This window comes from Salmo salar, chromosome 26, assembly GCF_965601325.2.
Source record: "Salmo salar chromosome 26, fSalSal1, whole genome shotgun sequence".
Taxonomy (NCBI): Eukaryota; Metazoa; Chordata; class Actinopteri; order Salmoniformes; family Salmonidae; genus Salmo; species Salmo salar.
Window position 1 is genome coordinate 2,192,139 of NC_138316.1, and position 13,498 is coordinate 2,205,636.

Genomic DNA, 13,498 nt, shown 5'->3' on the forward strand with positions numbered 1-13,498 from the left:
TCACAACCGGCCGTGATCAGGAGTCCCATAGGGCGGCGCACAATTGGCTCAGCGCTGTTCGGGTTAGGGGAGGGTTTGGCCGGGATAGGCTGTCTTTGTAAATAAGAATTTGTTATTAACGGACTTGCCTAGTTAAATTAAGAAAAAATCAATCAATGGACTAGGACAAGAATATTACGTGCCCCCAGACGAATTGTAGTTGACAATGCAAAGACTGTTAACCTACAGAACTTGAGACAAACAAATGGTTGGCCAAGCCCTCGTCACACCTAAAACTTGTTTATTCATCAAAACCCAGCCCGTCTGTGCCACCGCTAGCTATTTCTGACACACCCCTGACCTATAGCACTACCACCAGCACTTAGATTTACCATTGCGTTAGGTTTGTTAAAATAGAACCCTGGATGTTTTTGTTTTACTGTTGTTAATACTCGTTACTAAAGCCTATACTATTTAATAAACTGTAGTATCAATCCACAATGGAAGAGGATGAGAATATTCATGACCCCAGCCGAATTGGAGTTGATGACAATGCAAAGACTGTCAATAACTTACAGAATTTGAAAGAAACACATGCAGTATTAAGCCATGGAATGCATTTATTGGCCAGTGAGGGGCCAAGCCCTCCTCACACCTACAACTTGTTTATTCATCAAAACCCAGCTCATTTTTCACCACTGCCAGCTATTGCACTCCTAATTCCGTCTGTGCAAATAGCACAAATATTTCTGATACACCTCCAGACCTATTGCGTTTGCGTTTGTTAAAATTTAGCCCGTCTTTCAAAATTATATTCAAAAAAAGTGTGTAAATGAAATAGTAGCATACAGCTACATTTCTACAGTTTAAGATGAAACACATAAAAACAGGTGTTTCCACACATCTGACTTAATTTAATAAAATATAGCCTAACCTTTGATTTAAAAGAAAATAACGTTAAATACCGTAATGATGACAAAAGTGCATAGATCTTATTATTATTATTTTTTAAATCTAGAAGGACCTTTTGCCAAAGCAATTGTTGTGAACTAACAAAGTAATGTTGACCTCATGGACATATAGCTGAGCATTACATAAATCTCATTGGGTGGCAGGTAGCTTAGTGGTTAAAGCTTTGGGCCAGTAACTGAAAGGTTGCTAGTTTGAATCCCTGAGCTGACAAGGTGAAAAACGTGTTGATCTGCCCTTGACCAAGGCACTTAACCCTAATTATTCCAGGATTGTTGTCAGTAATGGCTAATACCTAGCCTTGACCCCAGTCTTTCAGGGGTTGTTGTGACATGAAAAATTACATTTCCATCTCACATTTGTCCATTCAGTGAAACAGGACAAATATAAGAACCTCCTATTTGATAGAAATCAAGTGTTAATATCATTAGATTATTTTGCTTCGGTTTTTACCTTTTTGTTAATGGTGTTGGCCCTGTGGCCCACAGTGTAATGTGGCAAGATGCAGTGTTGAGGATAAGCTGTTACATGTTGAAATTATTTTGCAGTTGCCATTTCGACATTTATTTGTGACTATCGGCCGATATTTCAAGCACGCGCCATATGCCAATAGAATAGTGCGATGTCATGTTCAGACTACAGCTACAGCAAATCCCCCCGTTACTGAAAGTGGATTGGACCAGCGGCGCGAGGGGGGAGCAACGAAAAACTAGCTTGCTATCAGTCACAGCAGCCTCAGCTTGTCCCCGCTGCCAGGCATAGCTGCTGGACACATAGTGTTAGATGAAACTACTGCGTCGAGAACTTTCAATTTTTTTTTGTAGCTTTTTGGTAATACAATTTAATGAAAAGGGAATACACTTGTCTGCTTTAATAAACTGTGGAAGGAATCTGATCATCTGGAAGAGGACAATTTTCAGGTGCGAGAGCGCTTTTTATGTTTTGTGTCCATATCAAATGTGTCTATCATTCATAGCCAGTATAGTCTGTCATATTATTTTGTAGGAAAATGACATTACATTTAGCTCAGAATTCTCATTCTGACATTGGGTGCGGATTGTGGTACCCAGTTTCGGATTAATGGGATACTGCTGCTTGTCATACAGGTCGCCGAGGCGCAAATCACGCAGACATGTTACAATAGCCTACTATAGGAGATGCAACAATTTATAGGTATAATTCATTCATTTTACATCACTCATGTTACCATTTTTTTTACCTAATAAATAGCCAATGGTAAGCCGATGTAAAGTCGTGAATCGTCGATGTATTGTTGTGCATGGGGATGGATGGATTATGCGAGACATTTTCTATGCTTTTACATAACAAGAAAAGCGATGGAGAGATTGGTACAGGTCCCGTTCAATGGTTAGCCAGGCTCTTGAAATAATGTTATGAAGCAACTAGAAAGCTTCAGTTTTTAACCGAGCTTTCATCCCGGGCCATGCCTTCTTGCTCTGAATCATTCAATTGCTTTTTTATAAAAGCAAATAGCTGATTTGAAATGTGTGCATTATTTTATACACTACATGACCAAAAGTATGTTGACACCTGCTCAACGAACATCTCAGTCCAAAATCATGGGCATTAATATGGAGTTGGTCCCCCCTTTGCTGCTGTAACAGCCTCCACTCTACTGGGAAGGCTTCCCACTAGATGTTGTAATATTGCTTCAGGGACTTGCTTCCATTCAGCCACAAGAGAATTCGTGAGGTCAGGCACTGATGTTGGGCCATTTGGCCTGGCTCGCATTCGGCCTTCCAAATCATCCCAAAGGTGCTTGATGGAGTTGAGATCAGAGCTCTGTGCAGGCTACCATTTCGCGGCTGAACCATTGTTGCTCCTAGACGTTTACACTTCACAATAACAGAACTTACAGTTGACCGGAGCAGCTCTAGCAGGGGAAAAAATTGATGAACTGAATTGTTGGAAAGGTGGCATCTTATGACCGTGCCATGTTGAAAGTCACTGAGCTCTTCAGTAAGGCCATTCTACTGCCAATGTTTGTCTATGGAGATTGCATGGCAGTGTCCTCGATTTTATACACCTGTCAGCAACTGGTGTGGTTGAAATAGCCGAATCCAATGCACTATATATACAAAGGTATGTGGACACCCCTTCAAATTAGTGGATTCAGCTATTTCAGCCACACCCGTTGCATACCGGTAGTTACTTTGTATTTGATTCATTGTTGTATATTGTATTGCACTTATTTCAGAGCAGTTTCAGTTCCATAACATGTTAGATGTGTTTTATTTCATGGCTCTGCTCCAAAATCGTCTCTCTATAGAGGCCTAGAGATAGTTCTGAGTGATTAACCAACATTTAGTTTTTACTTTTTCCGTTATTAAACAACTAATTGACCGCTTTTTCTAGCCCAGCTAGCTAGCTATCCTCTCCCAGGTTTGGCACATCTTAAGTCCCTCACTGCAAATGATATTGAATAGTGTTTTATGCATAGTTTACACAATCTTCTTTATTATTCTTGGTATTAACATGCAGTTAGCTTAATATCCTTGTTTTCTGTTAGTCAAAGTTATCCAAAAAGCTAGCTAACACAGTACGATCCGATGCCCATGTCAAAACTACTGTAATGTTTAACACAGCTAGAACTTGCTCACTGAATGAACACAAAAACATGTGCAAGTGGGTTTTTGACTGAGCTATACAGATTTATTTAATTCTAGCTAACTGCTTTGTTATTGTGGATATAGTGCATTTAACAGTAGATCTGATGCCCCTGCCCATGTGAAAATCACTGTAATGTAGCATACAGCTGAATGAGCTCAAAAAAGTATGCAAGTGTATTTTTGACCGGACTATATAGGCTTGTTAACATGATTGAGTATTTTATTATTGTTCCCTCTCAAATTGGTAGTATTAGCTTTTAGTTTGTTCACTTCTTGATTAGTCTTTATCAAAAAGCCATGAGAAAAGTAGGCGCACGGACGCATTCCCATTACGTTGTTTCAATATGGCTGCGGCCACATCTATCTAAGCTGGTACTAGGCACTCAGAAATGTCTAATATTATGTTCTAAAGGTATTTCATAATGTCACGTTCAACAAGGTTACCTAGCATCGACATGTAAAACAATGTTATAGGTTGATTTGAGTGTTTCAGTTCCACTTTAAACTATCATTAACACACTCATCCCATATAGTAGCTATGAATAATGTACAGTATGTTTAGCTCAAGTTTCACAGAAAAGTCCTGCTTGCTAGCAGCCCCCTCCATCATAGAGATTTGTCTGGTTATGTACTGTATACTGTAGGCTAAATCCATTGGGACAGTCACATAGTCGATGCCTCAAGCTCAGATATGAAATATGTGACTCGATTCAGGAAACTAGGCGTATGTCGCAAGCCACGACTTCACAGCAGAGCTGTTTGAACGTAAAACATATTTTTTGATTTGGCAGAAATGCCTTCTCGAACATGTGAACTTTCATGTGCCTTAATATCAAAGTTGTATGCCATCTGTAAATACAAATTAAAATGGTTAAATTACGAGCCTAGTTGGTTTAGCCACAGAAAAAGGGGGTCAACCTTCCCGCTAGCCATGATTGGCTGAGATAATGAGTGGGCTGGACATGCCGAGAGATGAGTTTGGATTGGTCTACCATATAGCATGCGTCTGTCTATTGGAGATGGTCAGTATGTTTAGGTAATCGTGTCGAACGTGGGAAAAAAATGTATAGTGTAGTAAAACTACATAAACCTAATGTCAAGTTAACGTGTACTGTTAGCTAGCTAATGCTAGCTGGCTGGGTCGCAGCTAACGTTATGTGTATGATCTTATTCTTAGTATCTTAGACACATTTGCTTGAATAGTTATAGCCATAGAACCTGGTTGGTTAGCTCCCTGCATTCATGCAAGGTAGTAACGTAATGAGTTGTGGTTATGGTCCATTGTTTACCTAGCTAGATACATATCTTAACAATAGACTCCACTCTAATTTTGACAAAGTATTTTCATTTCAAGTTAAAGTTTACTGTTATCTAGCTAGCTAACGTCAGCTGGCTGGCTTCCTAACTAACGTTACGTCATGTGTTGGGATTCATTTTTTACCTAGCTAGCTATCTAGCTAAATTTCTTAACAAAAGACTCTCGTCTTAGTGTGCCAGAGCGCAGAATAACTGATGCCTTTTTGAAAGCTCAACACCCGTTGAATATGTCCGGTGTCAGTAAACGTCAGCAACAAAGCGTAATTAAATTGTTGCCAGCAGCACAGTTGCAGTCACCAACGCTCTGGATAACATGAAAAAAGCCTAACCAGCTCTGCAAGGGTGAGTAAAATGGTCAGAGTGGGGTGTTCTCTCATTATGTGTCAGGAAGTAGCTTGCCAATGTTAGCCAGTTAGCTTAGGTGCTTGACTGTAGTTGTGACGTCAGAGCTTTCGGAACAAAAACCACAGATAGGGCGAGTAATGTTCAGTGAGCTGTTCTCTCTCTCTCTTAGATGTCTAGAAGTAGCTGGCAAGATAGTACAGAGCGGTTGGATCAACCCAAAAAGAGATGGGTGGGGCTAAGGCTTAAGATGGTGTGAACAATGCTGAATGGGTGTAGACAAGAAGGGCTCTCCAAAAGTAGTACATTGAACGACGGTTTTCTCAAAAGTGAGTTTAATGTTAACCTGTTGGGGGTAGGGGGCAGTATTTGCACGGCCGGATAAAAACGTACCCGATTTAATCTGGTTATTACTACTGCCCAGAAACGAGAATATGCATATAATTATTGGCTTTGGATAGAAAACACCCCAAAGTTTCTAAAACTGTTTGAATGGTGTCTGTGAGTATAACAGAACTCATATGGCAGGCAAAAACCCGAGAAGATTCTGTACAGGAAGTGCCCTCTCTGACCATTCCTTGAGCTTCTTGACTCTGTTTATTGAAAACTGAGGATCTTTGCTGTAACGTGACACTTCCTACGGCTCCCATAGGCTCTCAGAAGGCGGGAAAAAGCTGAATGATGTAATTCCAGCCACTGGCTGAAAAACATTAGCGCTTTTGGTAAGTGCTCTATCAGAGGACAATGGGACGGAGGCGCGTGCACGAGTCGACCCCATGTTTTTATTTTCTCTCTCTTTGAACCTAAACACGCTTTCCCGGTCGGAATATTATCGCTTTTTTATGAGAAAAATGGCATAAAAATTGATTTTAAACAGCGGTTGACATGCTTCGAAGTACGGTAATGGAATATTTAGAATGTTTTTGTCACGAAATGCGTCGTGCGCGTCACCCTTCTTTACCATTCCGATAGTGTCTTGAACGCACGAACAAAACAGAGGATATTTGAACATAACTATGGATTATTTTGAACCAAACCAACATTTGTTATTGAAGTAGAAGTCCTGGGAGTGCATTCTGACGAAGAACAGCAAAGGTAATAACATTTTTCTTATAGTAAATCTGACTTTGGTGAGGGCTAAACTTGGTGGGTGTCTAAATAGCTAGCCCTGTGATGCCGGGCTATCTACTTAGAATATTGCAAAATGTGCTTTCACCGAAAAGCTATTTCTAAATTGGACATAGCGAGTGCATAGAGGAGTTCTGTATCTATAATTCTTAAAATAATTGTTATGTTTTTTGTGAACGTTTATCGTGAGTAATTTAGTAAATTCACCGGAAGTATGCTAGTTCTGAACATCACATGCTAATGTAAAAAGCAGTTTTTTTTATATAAATATGAACTTGATTGACCAAAACATGCATGTATTGTATAACATAATGTCCTAGGGTTGTCATCTGATGAAGATCATCAAAGGTTAGTGCTGCATTTATCTGTGGTTTGGGTTTATGTGACATTATATGCTAGCTTGAAAAATGGGTGTCTGATTATTTCTGGCTGGGTACTCTGCTGACATAATCTAATGTTTTGCTTTCGTTGTAAAGCCTTTTTGAAATCGGACAGTGTGGTTAGATTAACGAGAGTCTTGTCTTTAAAATGGTGTAAAATAGTCATATGTTTGAGAAATTGAAGTAATAGCATTTCTAAGGTATTTGAATAACGCGCCACGGGATTCCACTGGCTGTTACGTAGGTGGGACGAAATCGTCCCACTGGCCCTAGAGAAGTTCATCAACTTTCAAAGCAGAATTTGCACCGGAGAAGAAGGCAGACGTTTTACGTGTCCCCAACCAATTGTGTTTTTTTGTTTGTTTATTTGCGTTGTTTGTAACAATTTTTTTAACTTATTTTGTACATAATGTTGCCGCTACTGTCTCTTATGACCGAAAATAACTTCTGGACATCAGGACTGCGATTACTCACCACGGACTGGCAGAATCCTTTTTTTCCCTTTAACAAGTCTGACGAATTCGTAGGCGATCGAATAAACCCCCACTTCCTTCTATTCTGCTAGCAAACGTGCAATCTTTGGAGAAGAAAATCGATGACCTACCAATGGGACATTCAAAACTGTAATATCTTATGCTTCACGGAGTCGTGGCTGAACGACGACACTGGTTTTACTCAGTACCGGCAGGATAGAACAGGGGCATCTGGTAAGACAAAGGGCGGTGGACTATGTATTTTTGTAAATGACAGCTGGTGCACGATATCTAAGGAAGTCTCGAGCTATTGCTCGTCTGAGGTAGAGTATCTCATGATATCTACCTAGAGAGTTTTCATCTGTATTTTTCATAGCTGTTTACACAGACTGAGGCTGGCACTAAGACCAGATTGAATGAGCTGTATTCCGCCATAAGCAAACAAGAAAACGCTCATCCAGAGGCGGCGCTCCTAGTAGCTGGGGACTTTAATGCAGGGAAACTTAAATCCGTTTTACCACAGACTGGAATATGTTCCGTGATTCCTCCGATGGCATTGAGGAGTACACCACATTAGTCATTGGCTTCATCAATAAGTGCATCAATGACGTCGCCCCCACAGTGACCATACGTACATACCCCAACCAGAAGCCATGGATTACGAGCCTAGTTGGTTTAGCCACAGAAAAAGGGGGTGAACCTCCGATGAACCATCAAACAGGCAAAGCATCAATACAGGACTAAGATCGAATCGTACTACACCGGCTCTGACGCTCGTCGGATGTGGCAGGGCTTGCAAACCATTACAGACTACAAATGGAAGCACAGCCGAGAGCTGCCCAGTGACACGAGCCTACCAGACGAGGTAAACGACTTCTATGCTCGCTTCGAGGCAAATAACACTGAAACATGCATGAGAGCACCAGCTGTTCTGGAAGACTGTGTGAACACGCTTTCCGCAGCCGATGTGAGTAAGACCTTAATACAGGTCAACATTCACAAGGCCGCAGGGCCAGACAGATTACCAGGACGTGTACTGTGAGCATGCGCTGACCAACTGGCAAGTGTCTTCACTGACATTTTCAACCTCTCCCTGTCTGAGTCTGTAATACCAACATGTTTTAAGCAGACCACCACAGTGCCTGTGCCCAAAAACACTAAGGTAACCTGCCTGAATGACTTCTGACCCGAAGCACACACATCTGTAGCCATGGCTCGTATCAACAACATTATCCCAGAAACCCTAGACCCACTCCAATTTGCATACCACTCCAACAGATCCACAGATGATGCAATCTCTATTGCACTCCACACTGCCCTTTCCCACCTGGACAAAAGGAACACCTATGTGAGAATGCTATTCATTGACTATAGCTCAGCGTTCAACACCATAGTGCCCTCAAAGCTCATTACTAAGCTAAGGACCCTGGGAATAAACACCACCCTCTGCAAATGGATTCTGGACTTCCTGACGGGCCACCCCCAGGTGGTAAGGGTAGGTAACAACACATCCGCCACACTGATCCTCAACACTGCGGCCCCACAAGGGTGCGTGCTCAGCCCCCTCCTGTACTCCTTGTTCACTCATGACTGCGTGGCCAAGCACACCTCCAACTCAATCATCAAGTTTGCAGACAACACAACAGTAGTAGGCATGATTACCAACAACAACGAGACAGCCTACAGGGAGGAGGTGAGTGCTCTGAGTGTGGTGCCAGGAAAATATCCTCTCACTCAATGTCAACAAAACAAAGGAGATGATCGTGGACTTCAGGAAACAGCAGAGGGAGCACCCCCAGATGCACAATTGAGAGCATCCTGTCGGGCTGTATCACTGCCTGGTATGGCAACTGCACCACCCATAACCGCAGGGCTCTCCAGAGGGTGGTGCGGTCTGCACAACACATCACCGGGGGAAAACTACCTGCATTCCAAGACGCCTACAACAGCTGATGTCACAGGAAGGCCAAAAAGATCATCAAGGACAACAACTGTATCTTAGTCTATGCTGCTCTGACATTGCTCATGCATAAATTTTGTAAATTGAAAAATTATGTGACTAAACCATAGACATTAAAACAAGCAGATAGTGATAGCGCTGACGTCATCCGTGTATTCCTATGGAATACTCCCAATTTGAAGTGCGCCGTATTGCTGAATAGGGCTGAATGTTCCCAAAAACATCATTAGGATCATGGTAAAAGTGTCCATAACTAGCAAAGGACATGGTCGATGTAGTGGTTTTCATTCTGCCCGAGAGAGTCAACCTGAATGTCAATGGCATTAGGGCGCAAGCCTCCTCGTAGCCTGCCGGCCCGTGATTGGTCTGTGTCAGCATGTGGTCCAATGTGACGACAAATGTAGTAATCAGAATGGATCACAAGTTCATTAAATATCTTGATTTGTTGCAAACCTTAAAATAATGAATGCATAAGAGCCATCATATTCATGCAAAAAGTCCTAATAATGGAATAAAAGCATGATGATTTAGAATTTTGTAAAGTTAGTGTGGGAGAGGTGAAAAATTATTGCTGTCCATCAATAATGAGAAACCACCTGGTATTGACAAACTAGATGGAAAGCTATTAGGGACGGTAGCAGGCTATATTAACACCCCTATTTGCCACATCTTTAATCTGAGCCTGGAGAAAAGTGTATGTCCACAGACCTGGAGGGAAGGTAATGTCATTGCACACCCAAAAATGGTAAAGCTACCTTTGCTGTCTCTAACTGCCGATCAATAAGCTTGCTGCCAGTTCTTAGCAAACTTATGGAAAAGATTGTGTTTGACCAGATACAATGCTATTTCTCTGTGAACAATTCAACAACTGACATTCAGCACGCTTATAGGGAAGAACACTCAATATGTCCTGTGCTGTCATAAATGACTAATCCTTGGCTGAAATAAATTGATAAGAAGATTGCGGGAGATGTATTGTTATATTTCACTGCAGCCTTCGATGTTATTGACAATAATTTGTTATAGAAAAATGTATGTGTTATAGCTTTACATCATCTCATATCATGGATAGAGAGCTATCTATCACCAGGGGTTTCATTAATGAAAGCTTCTCTAATGTAAAACATGTAAAGTGTGGTATTCCACAATGGAGCTGGATGGGCCATTTACTGTTTTCTATATTTACTAATGATCTACCGTTAGCATTAAACAAAGCCTGTGTGTCTATGTACGCAGATGATTCAACACTATACATGTCAGCACCCACAGTGGGTTAAGTGAATGCTCCCACCACTGTCTCTCCAAAGTATCTTTGACCGGTGTTTTGGCTTACTGCCCCGCATACTGCTTGTATCCACAGCAGTAATTTGCGAGTTGATAATCTCCTGCTTGTTTAGTAAAGTGCAGCCAGGATCCATACAGTGAGCAAGTTCTCCTGTTTCACTCTGTTTATCGTACTGGTGCATGTGTGATCAAGTGTGTGTTGCTTGTGTGTGTTTGCCATTTCACTGGCAGAGCTTGTTTTCGGGAGACGGGTGTGGGTTGTGTTTGCGAACTAATTTTAGCTTACAACAAGCTTGTAGCATGGCTAATACTACACAGAAAAACACTGTAAAGCTCAATGTGGAAGAGAAATACGTATCAAGCACTACACTCCATGAACTATTGGATCAATAATAGATCTGCAGGAAAATTACTTGAAGTCCTTCCTGCAACTCTGTATGGATTCTACCAACAAAACAGTTGGTGATCTGTTTAAGGATGTAATGGAATTTACACAGTTTGGAATTTACGCAGGTGGAGGGGGAGGAGCTAAAGGGCGTGAATGTCATGAGCCAGACCGCACTCAAAACCATGTCTGAGGATTTTGCAATTTTACAAACAACAAAAGGAGACCACCTCGAGGTGAAAAATAGAATTGACTGAAACTTGTCATGACACAGAGGTCAAGGCCAAGAAACTCCTGGCAGATCAACTCAAACTGGACCCTAAACTCATTGAGATGGAGAGGGAGTGCATAGGAATGGTACTTTCTTCCCAGATGGACGGCAAAGATCTATTGTGGTGAAACTGCTCAGGTTTAAAGACGAGGAGGAGATTCTCTGGAGAGCCAAGTTAATTTTTATTTTTTTCTCATTTCACCTATATTTAACCAGGTAGGCCAGTTGAGAATAAGTTCTCATTTACATTTGCGACCTGTCCAAGATAAAGCAGTGCGACAAAAACAACACAGAGTTACACATGGGTTAAACAAATGTACAGTCAATAACACAATAAAAAAATCTGTTTACAGTGTGTGTAAATGAAGTAAGGAGGTAGGGAAATAAACAGGCCAATAGTGGTGAAGTAATTACAATTTAGCAATTTACACTGGAGTGATATATGTGCAGATGAGGATGTGCAGGTAGAAATACTGGTGTGCGAAAGAGCAGAAAAACAATTATGGGGATGAGGTAGGTAGTTGGTTGGATGGGCTGTGTACAGCTGCAGCGATCGGTAAGCTGCCCTGACAGCTGACGCTTAAAGTTAGTGAGGGAGATCTAAGTCTCCAACTTCAGGGATTTTTGCAATTCGTTCTTCTCATTGGCAGCAGAGATCTGAAAGGAAAGGCGGCCAAACAAGGTGTTGGCTTTGGGGAGGACCAGTGAAATATACCTGCTGGAGCGCATGCTATGGGTGGGTGTTGCTATGGTGAACAGTGAGCTGAGATAAGGCAGAGCTTTACCTAGCAAAGACTTATAGATGACCTGGACTCAGTGGGTTTGGTGACGAATATGTAGCGAGGACCAGCCAACGAGAGCATACAGGTCGCAGTGGTGTGTAGTATATGGGGCTTTGGTGACAAAACGGATGTCACTGTGATAGAATGCATCCAATTTGCTGAGTAGAGTGTTGGAGGCTATTTTGTAAATGACATCGCCGAAGTCATAGATCGGTAGGATAGTCAGTTTTATGAGGGTATGTTTGGCAGCATGAGTGAAGGAGGCTTTGTTGCAAAATAGGAAGCTGATTCTAGATTTCATTTTGGATTGGAGTTGCTTATTGTGAGTCTGGAAGGAGAGTTTCCAGTCTAGCCACACACCTAGGTATTTATAGTTGTCCACATATTCAGAACCATCCAGAGTAGTAATGCTAGTCGGGCGTGCAGGTGCGGGCAGCAATCGGTTGAAGAGCATGCATTTCGTTTTACTAGCATTTAAGAGCAGTTGGAGGCCACGGAAGAAGTGTTGTATGGCGTTGAAGCTCGTTTGGAGGTTTGTTAACCTCTTACATCTAGATGTGCCGCTAGCGGAACGCCTCGCCAATATCCAATGATAGAGCATGGCACGAATTACAAACTCCTCAAAAATCCCAAAACGTCAATTTTTCAAACATATAGTAGTGAACTTGTAGTGAATTCAAGGTTTTTAAACCTCTATGGGCAAGGCGGGACGAATTCGTCCCACCTACGTAACAGCCACCTGAATTCAGTGGCGCGATTTTTGAATCGTTTGAAATACTATTACTTCAATTTCTCAAACATATGACTATTTTACAGCTATTTACAGACAAGACTCTCGTTAATCTAACCACATTGACCGATTTCAAAAAGGCTTTACAGTGAAAGCAAAACATTAGATTATGTCAGGAGAGTACCCTGCCAAAAATAATCACACAGCCATTTTCAAAACAAGCATATATGTCCCAAAAACCCAAACCACAGCTAAATGCAGCACTAACCTTTGATGATCTTCATCAGATGACACTCTTAGGACATTATGTTATACAATACATGCATGTTTTGTTCAATCAAGTTCATATTTATATCAAAAACCAGCTTTTTACATTAGCATGTGACGTTCAGAACTAGCATACCCACCGAAAACTTCCGGTGAATTTACTAAATTACTCACGATAAACGTTCACAAAAAACAACAATTATTTTAAGAATTATAGATACAGAACTCCTTTATGCAACCGCGGTGTCCGATTTTAAAATAGCTTTTCGGTGAAAGCACATTTTGCAATATTCTGAGTAGATAGCCCGGCCATCATGGCTAGCTATTTTGACACCCACCAAGTTTGGCACTCACCAAACTCAGATTTACTATAAGAAAAATTGGATTACCTTTGCTGTTCTTCGTCAGAATGCACTCCCAGGACTTCTACTTCAACACCCAATGTTGTTTTGGTTCCAAATAATCCATAGTTATATCCAAATAGCTCAGTTTTGTTCTTGCGTTCAAGACACTATACGAAGGGTGACGCGCCGGCACGTATCGTGACAAAAAAATTCAAAATATTCCATTACCGTACTTCGAAGCATGTCAAACACTGTTT

At 41.4% G+C, this 13,498-nt stretch overlaps 1 protein-coding gene across 10 annotated transcripts in view; it reads left to right on the forward strand.

The window, feature by feature from the left end:
* The first annotated feature begins 1,635 nt into the window (after nt 1–1,635).
* The window catches only part of LOC106587020 (dematin), an 80,851-nt gene continuing 68,988 nt past the window's right edge, over nt 1,636–13,498 (forward strand). For 6 of the 10 annotated variants that reach the window (XM_082969319.1, XM_082969324.1, XM_082969320.1 and 3 more), the window contains exon 1: nt 1,638–1,868. The gene's annotated coding sequence lies outside the window, so the exon portion shown is untranslated. Of the gene's footprint in view, nt 1,869–13,498 lie in introns of all 10 variants that reach the window. The other 4 variants (XM_082969323.1, XM_082969327.1, XM_082969326.1 and 1 more) reach the window with 2 other exon arrangements.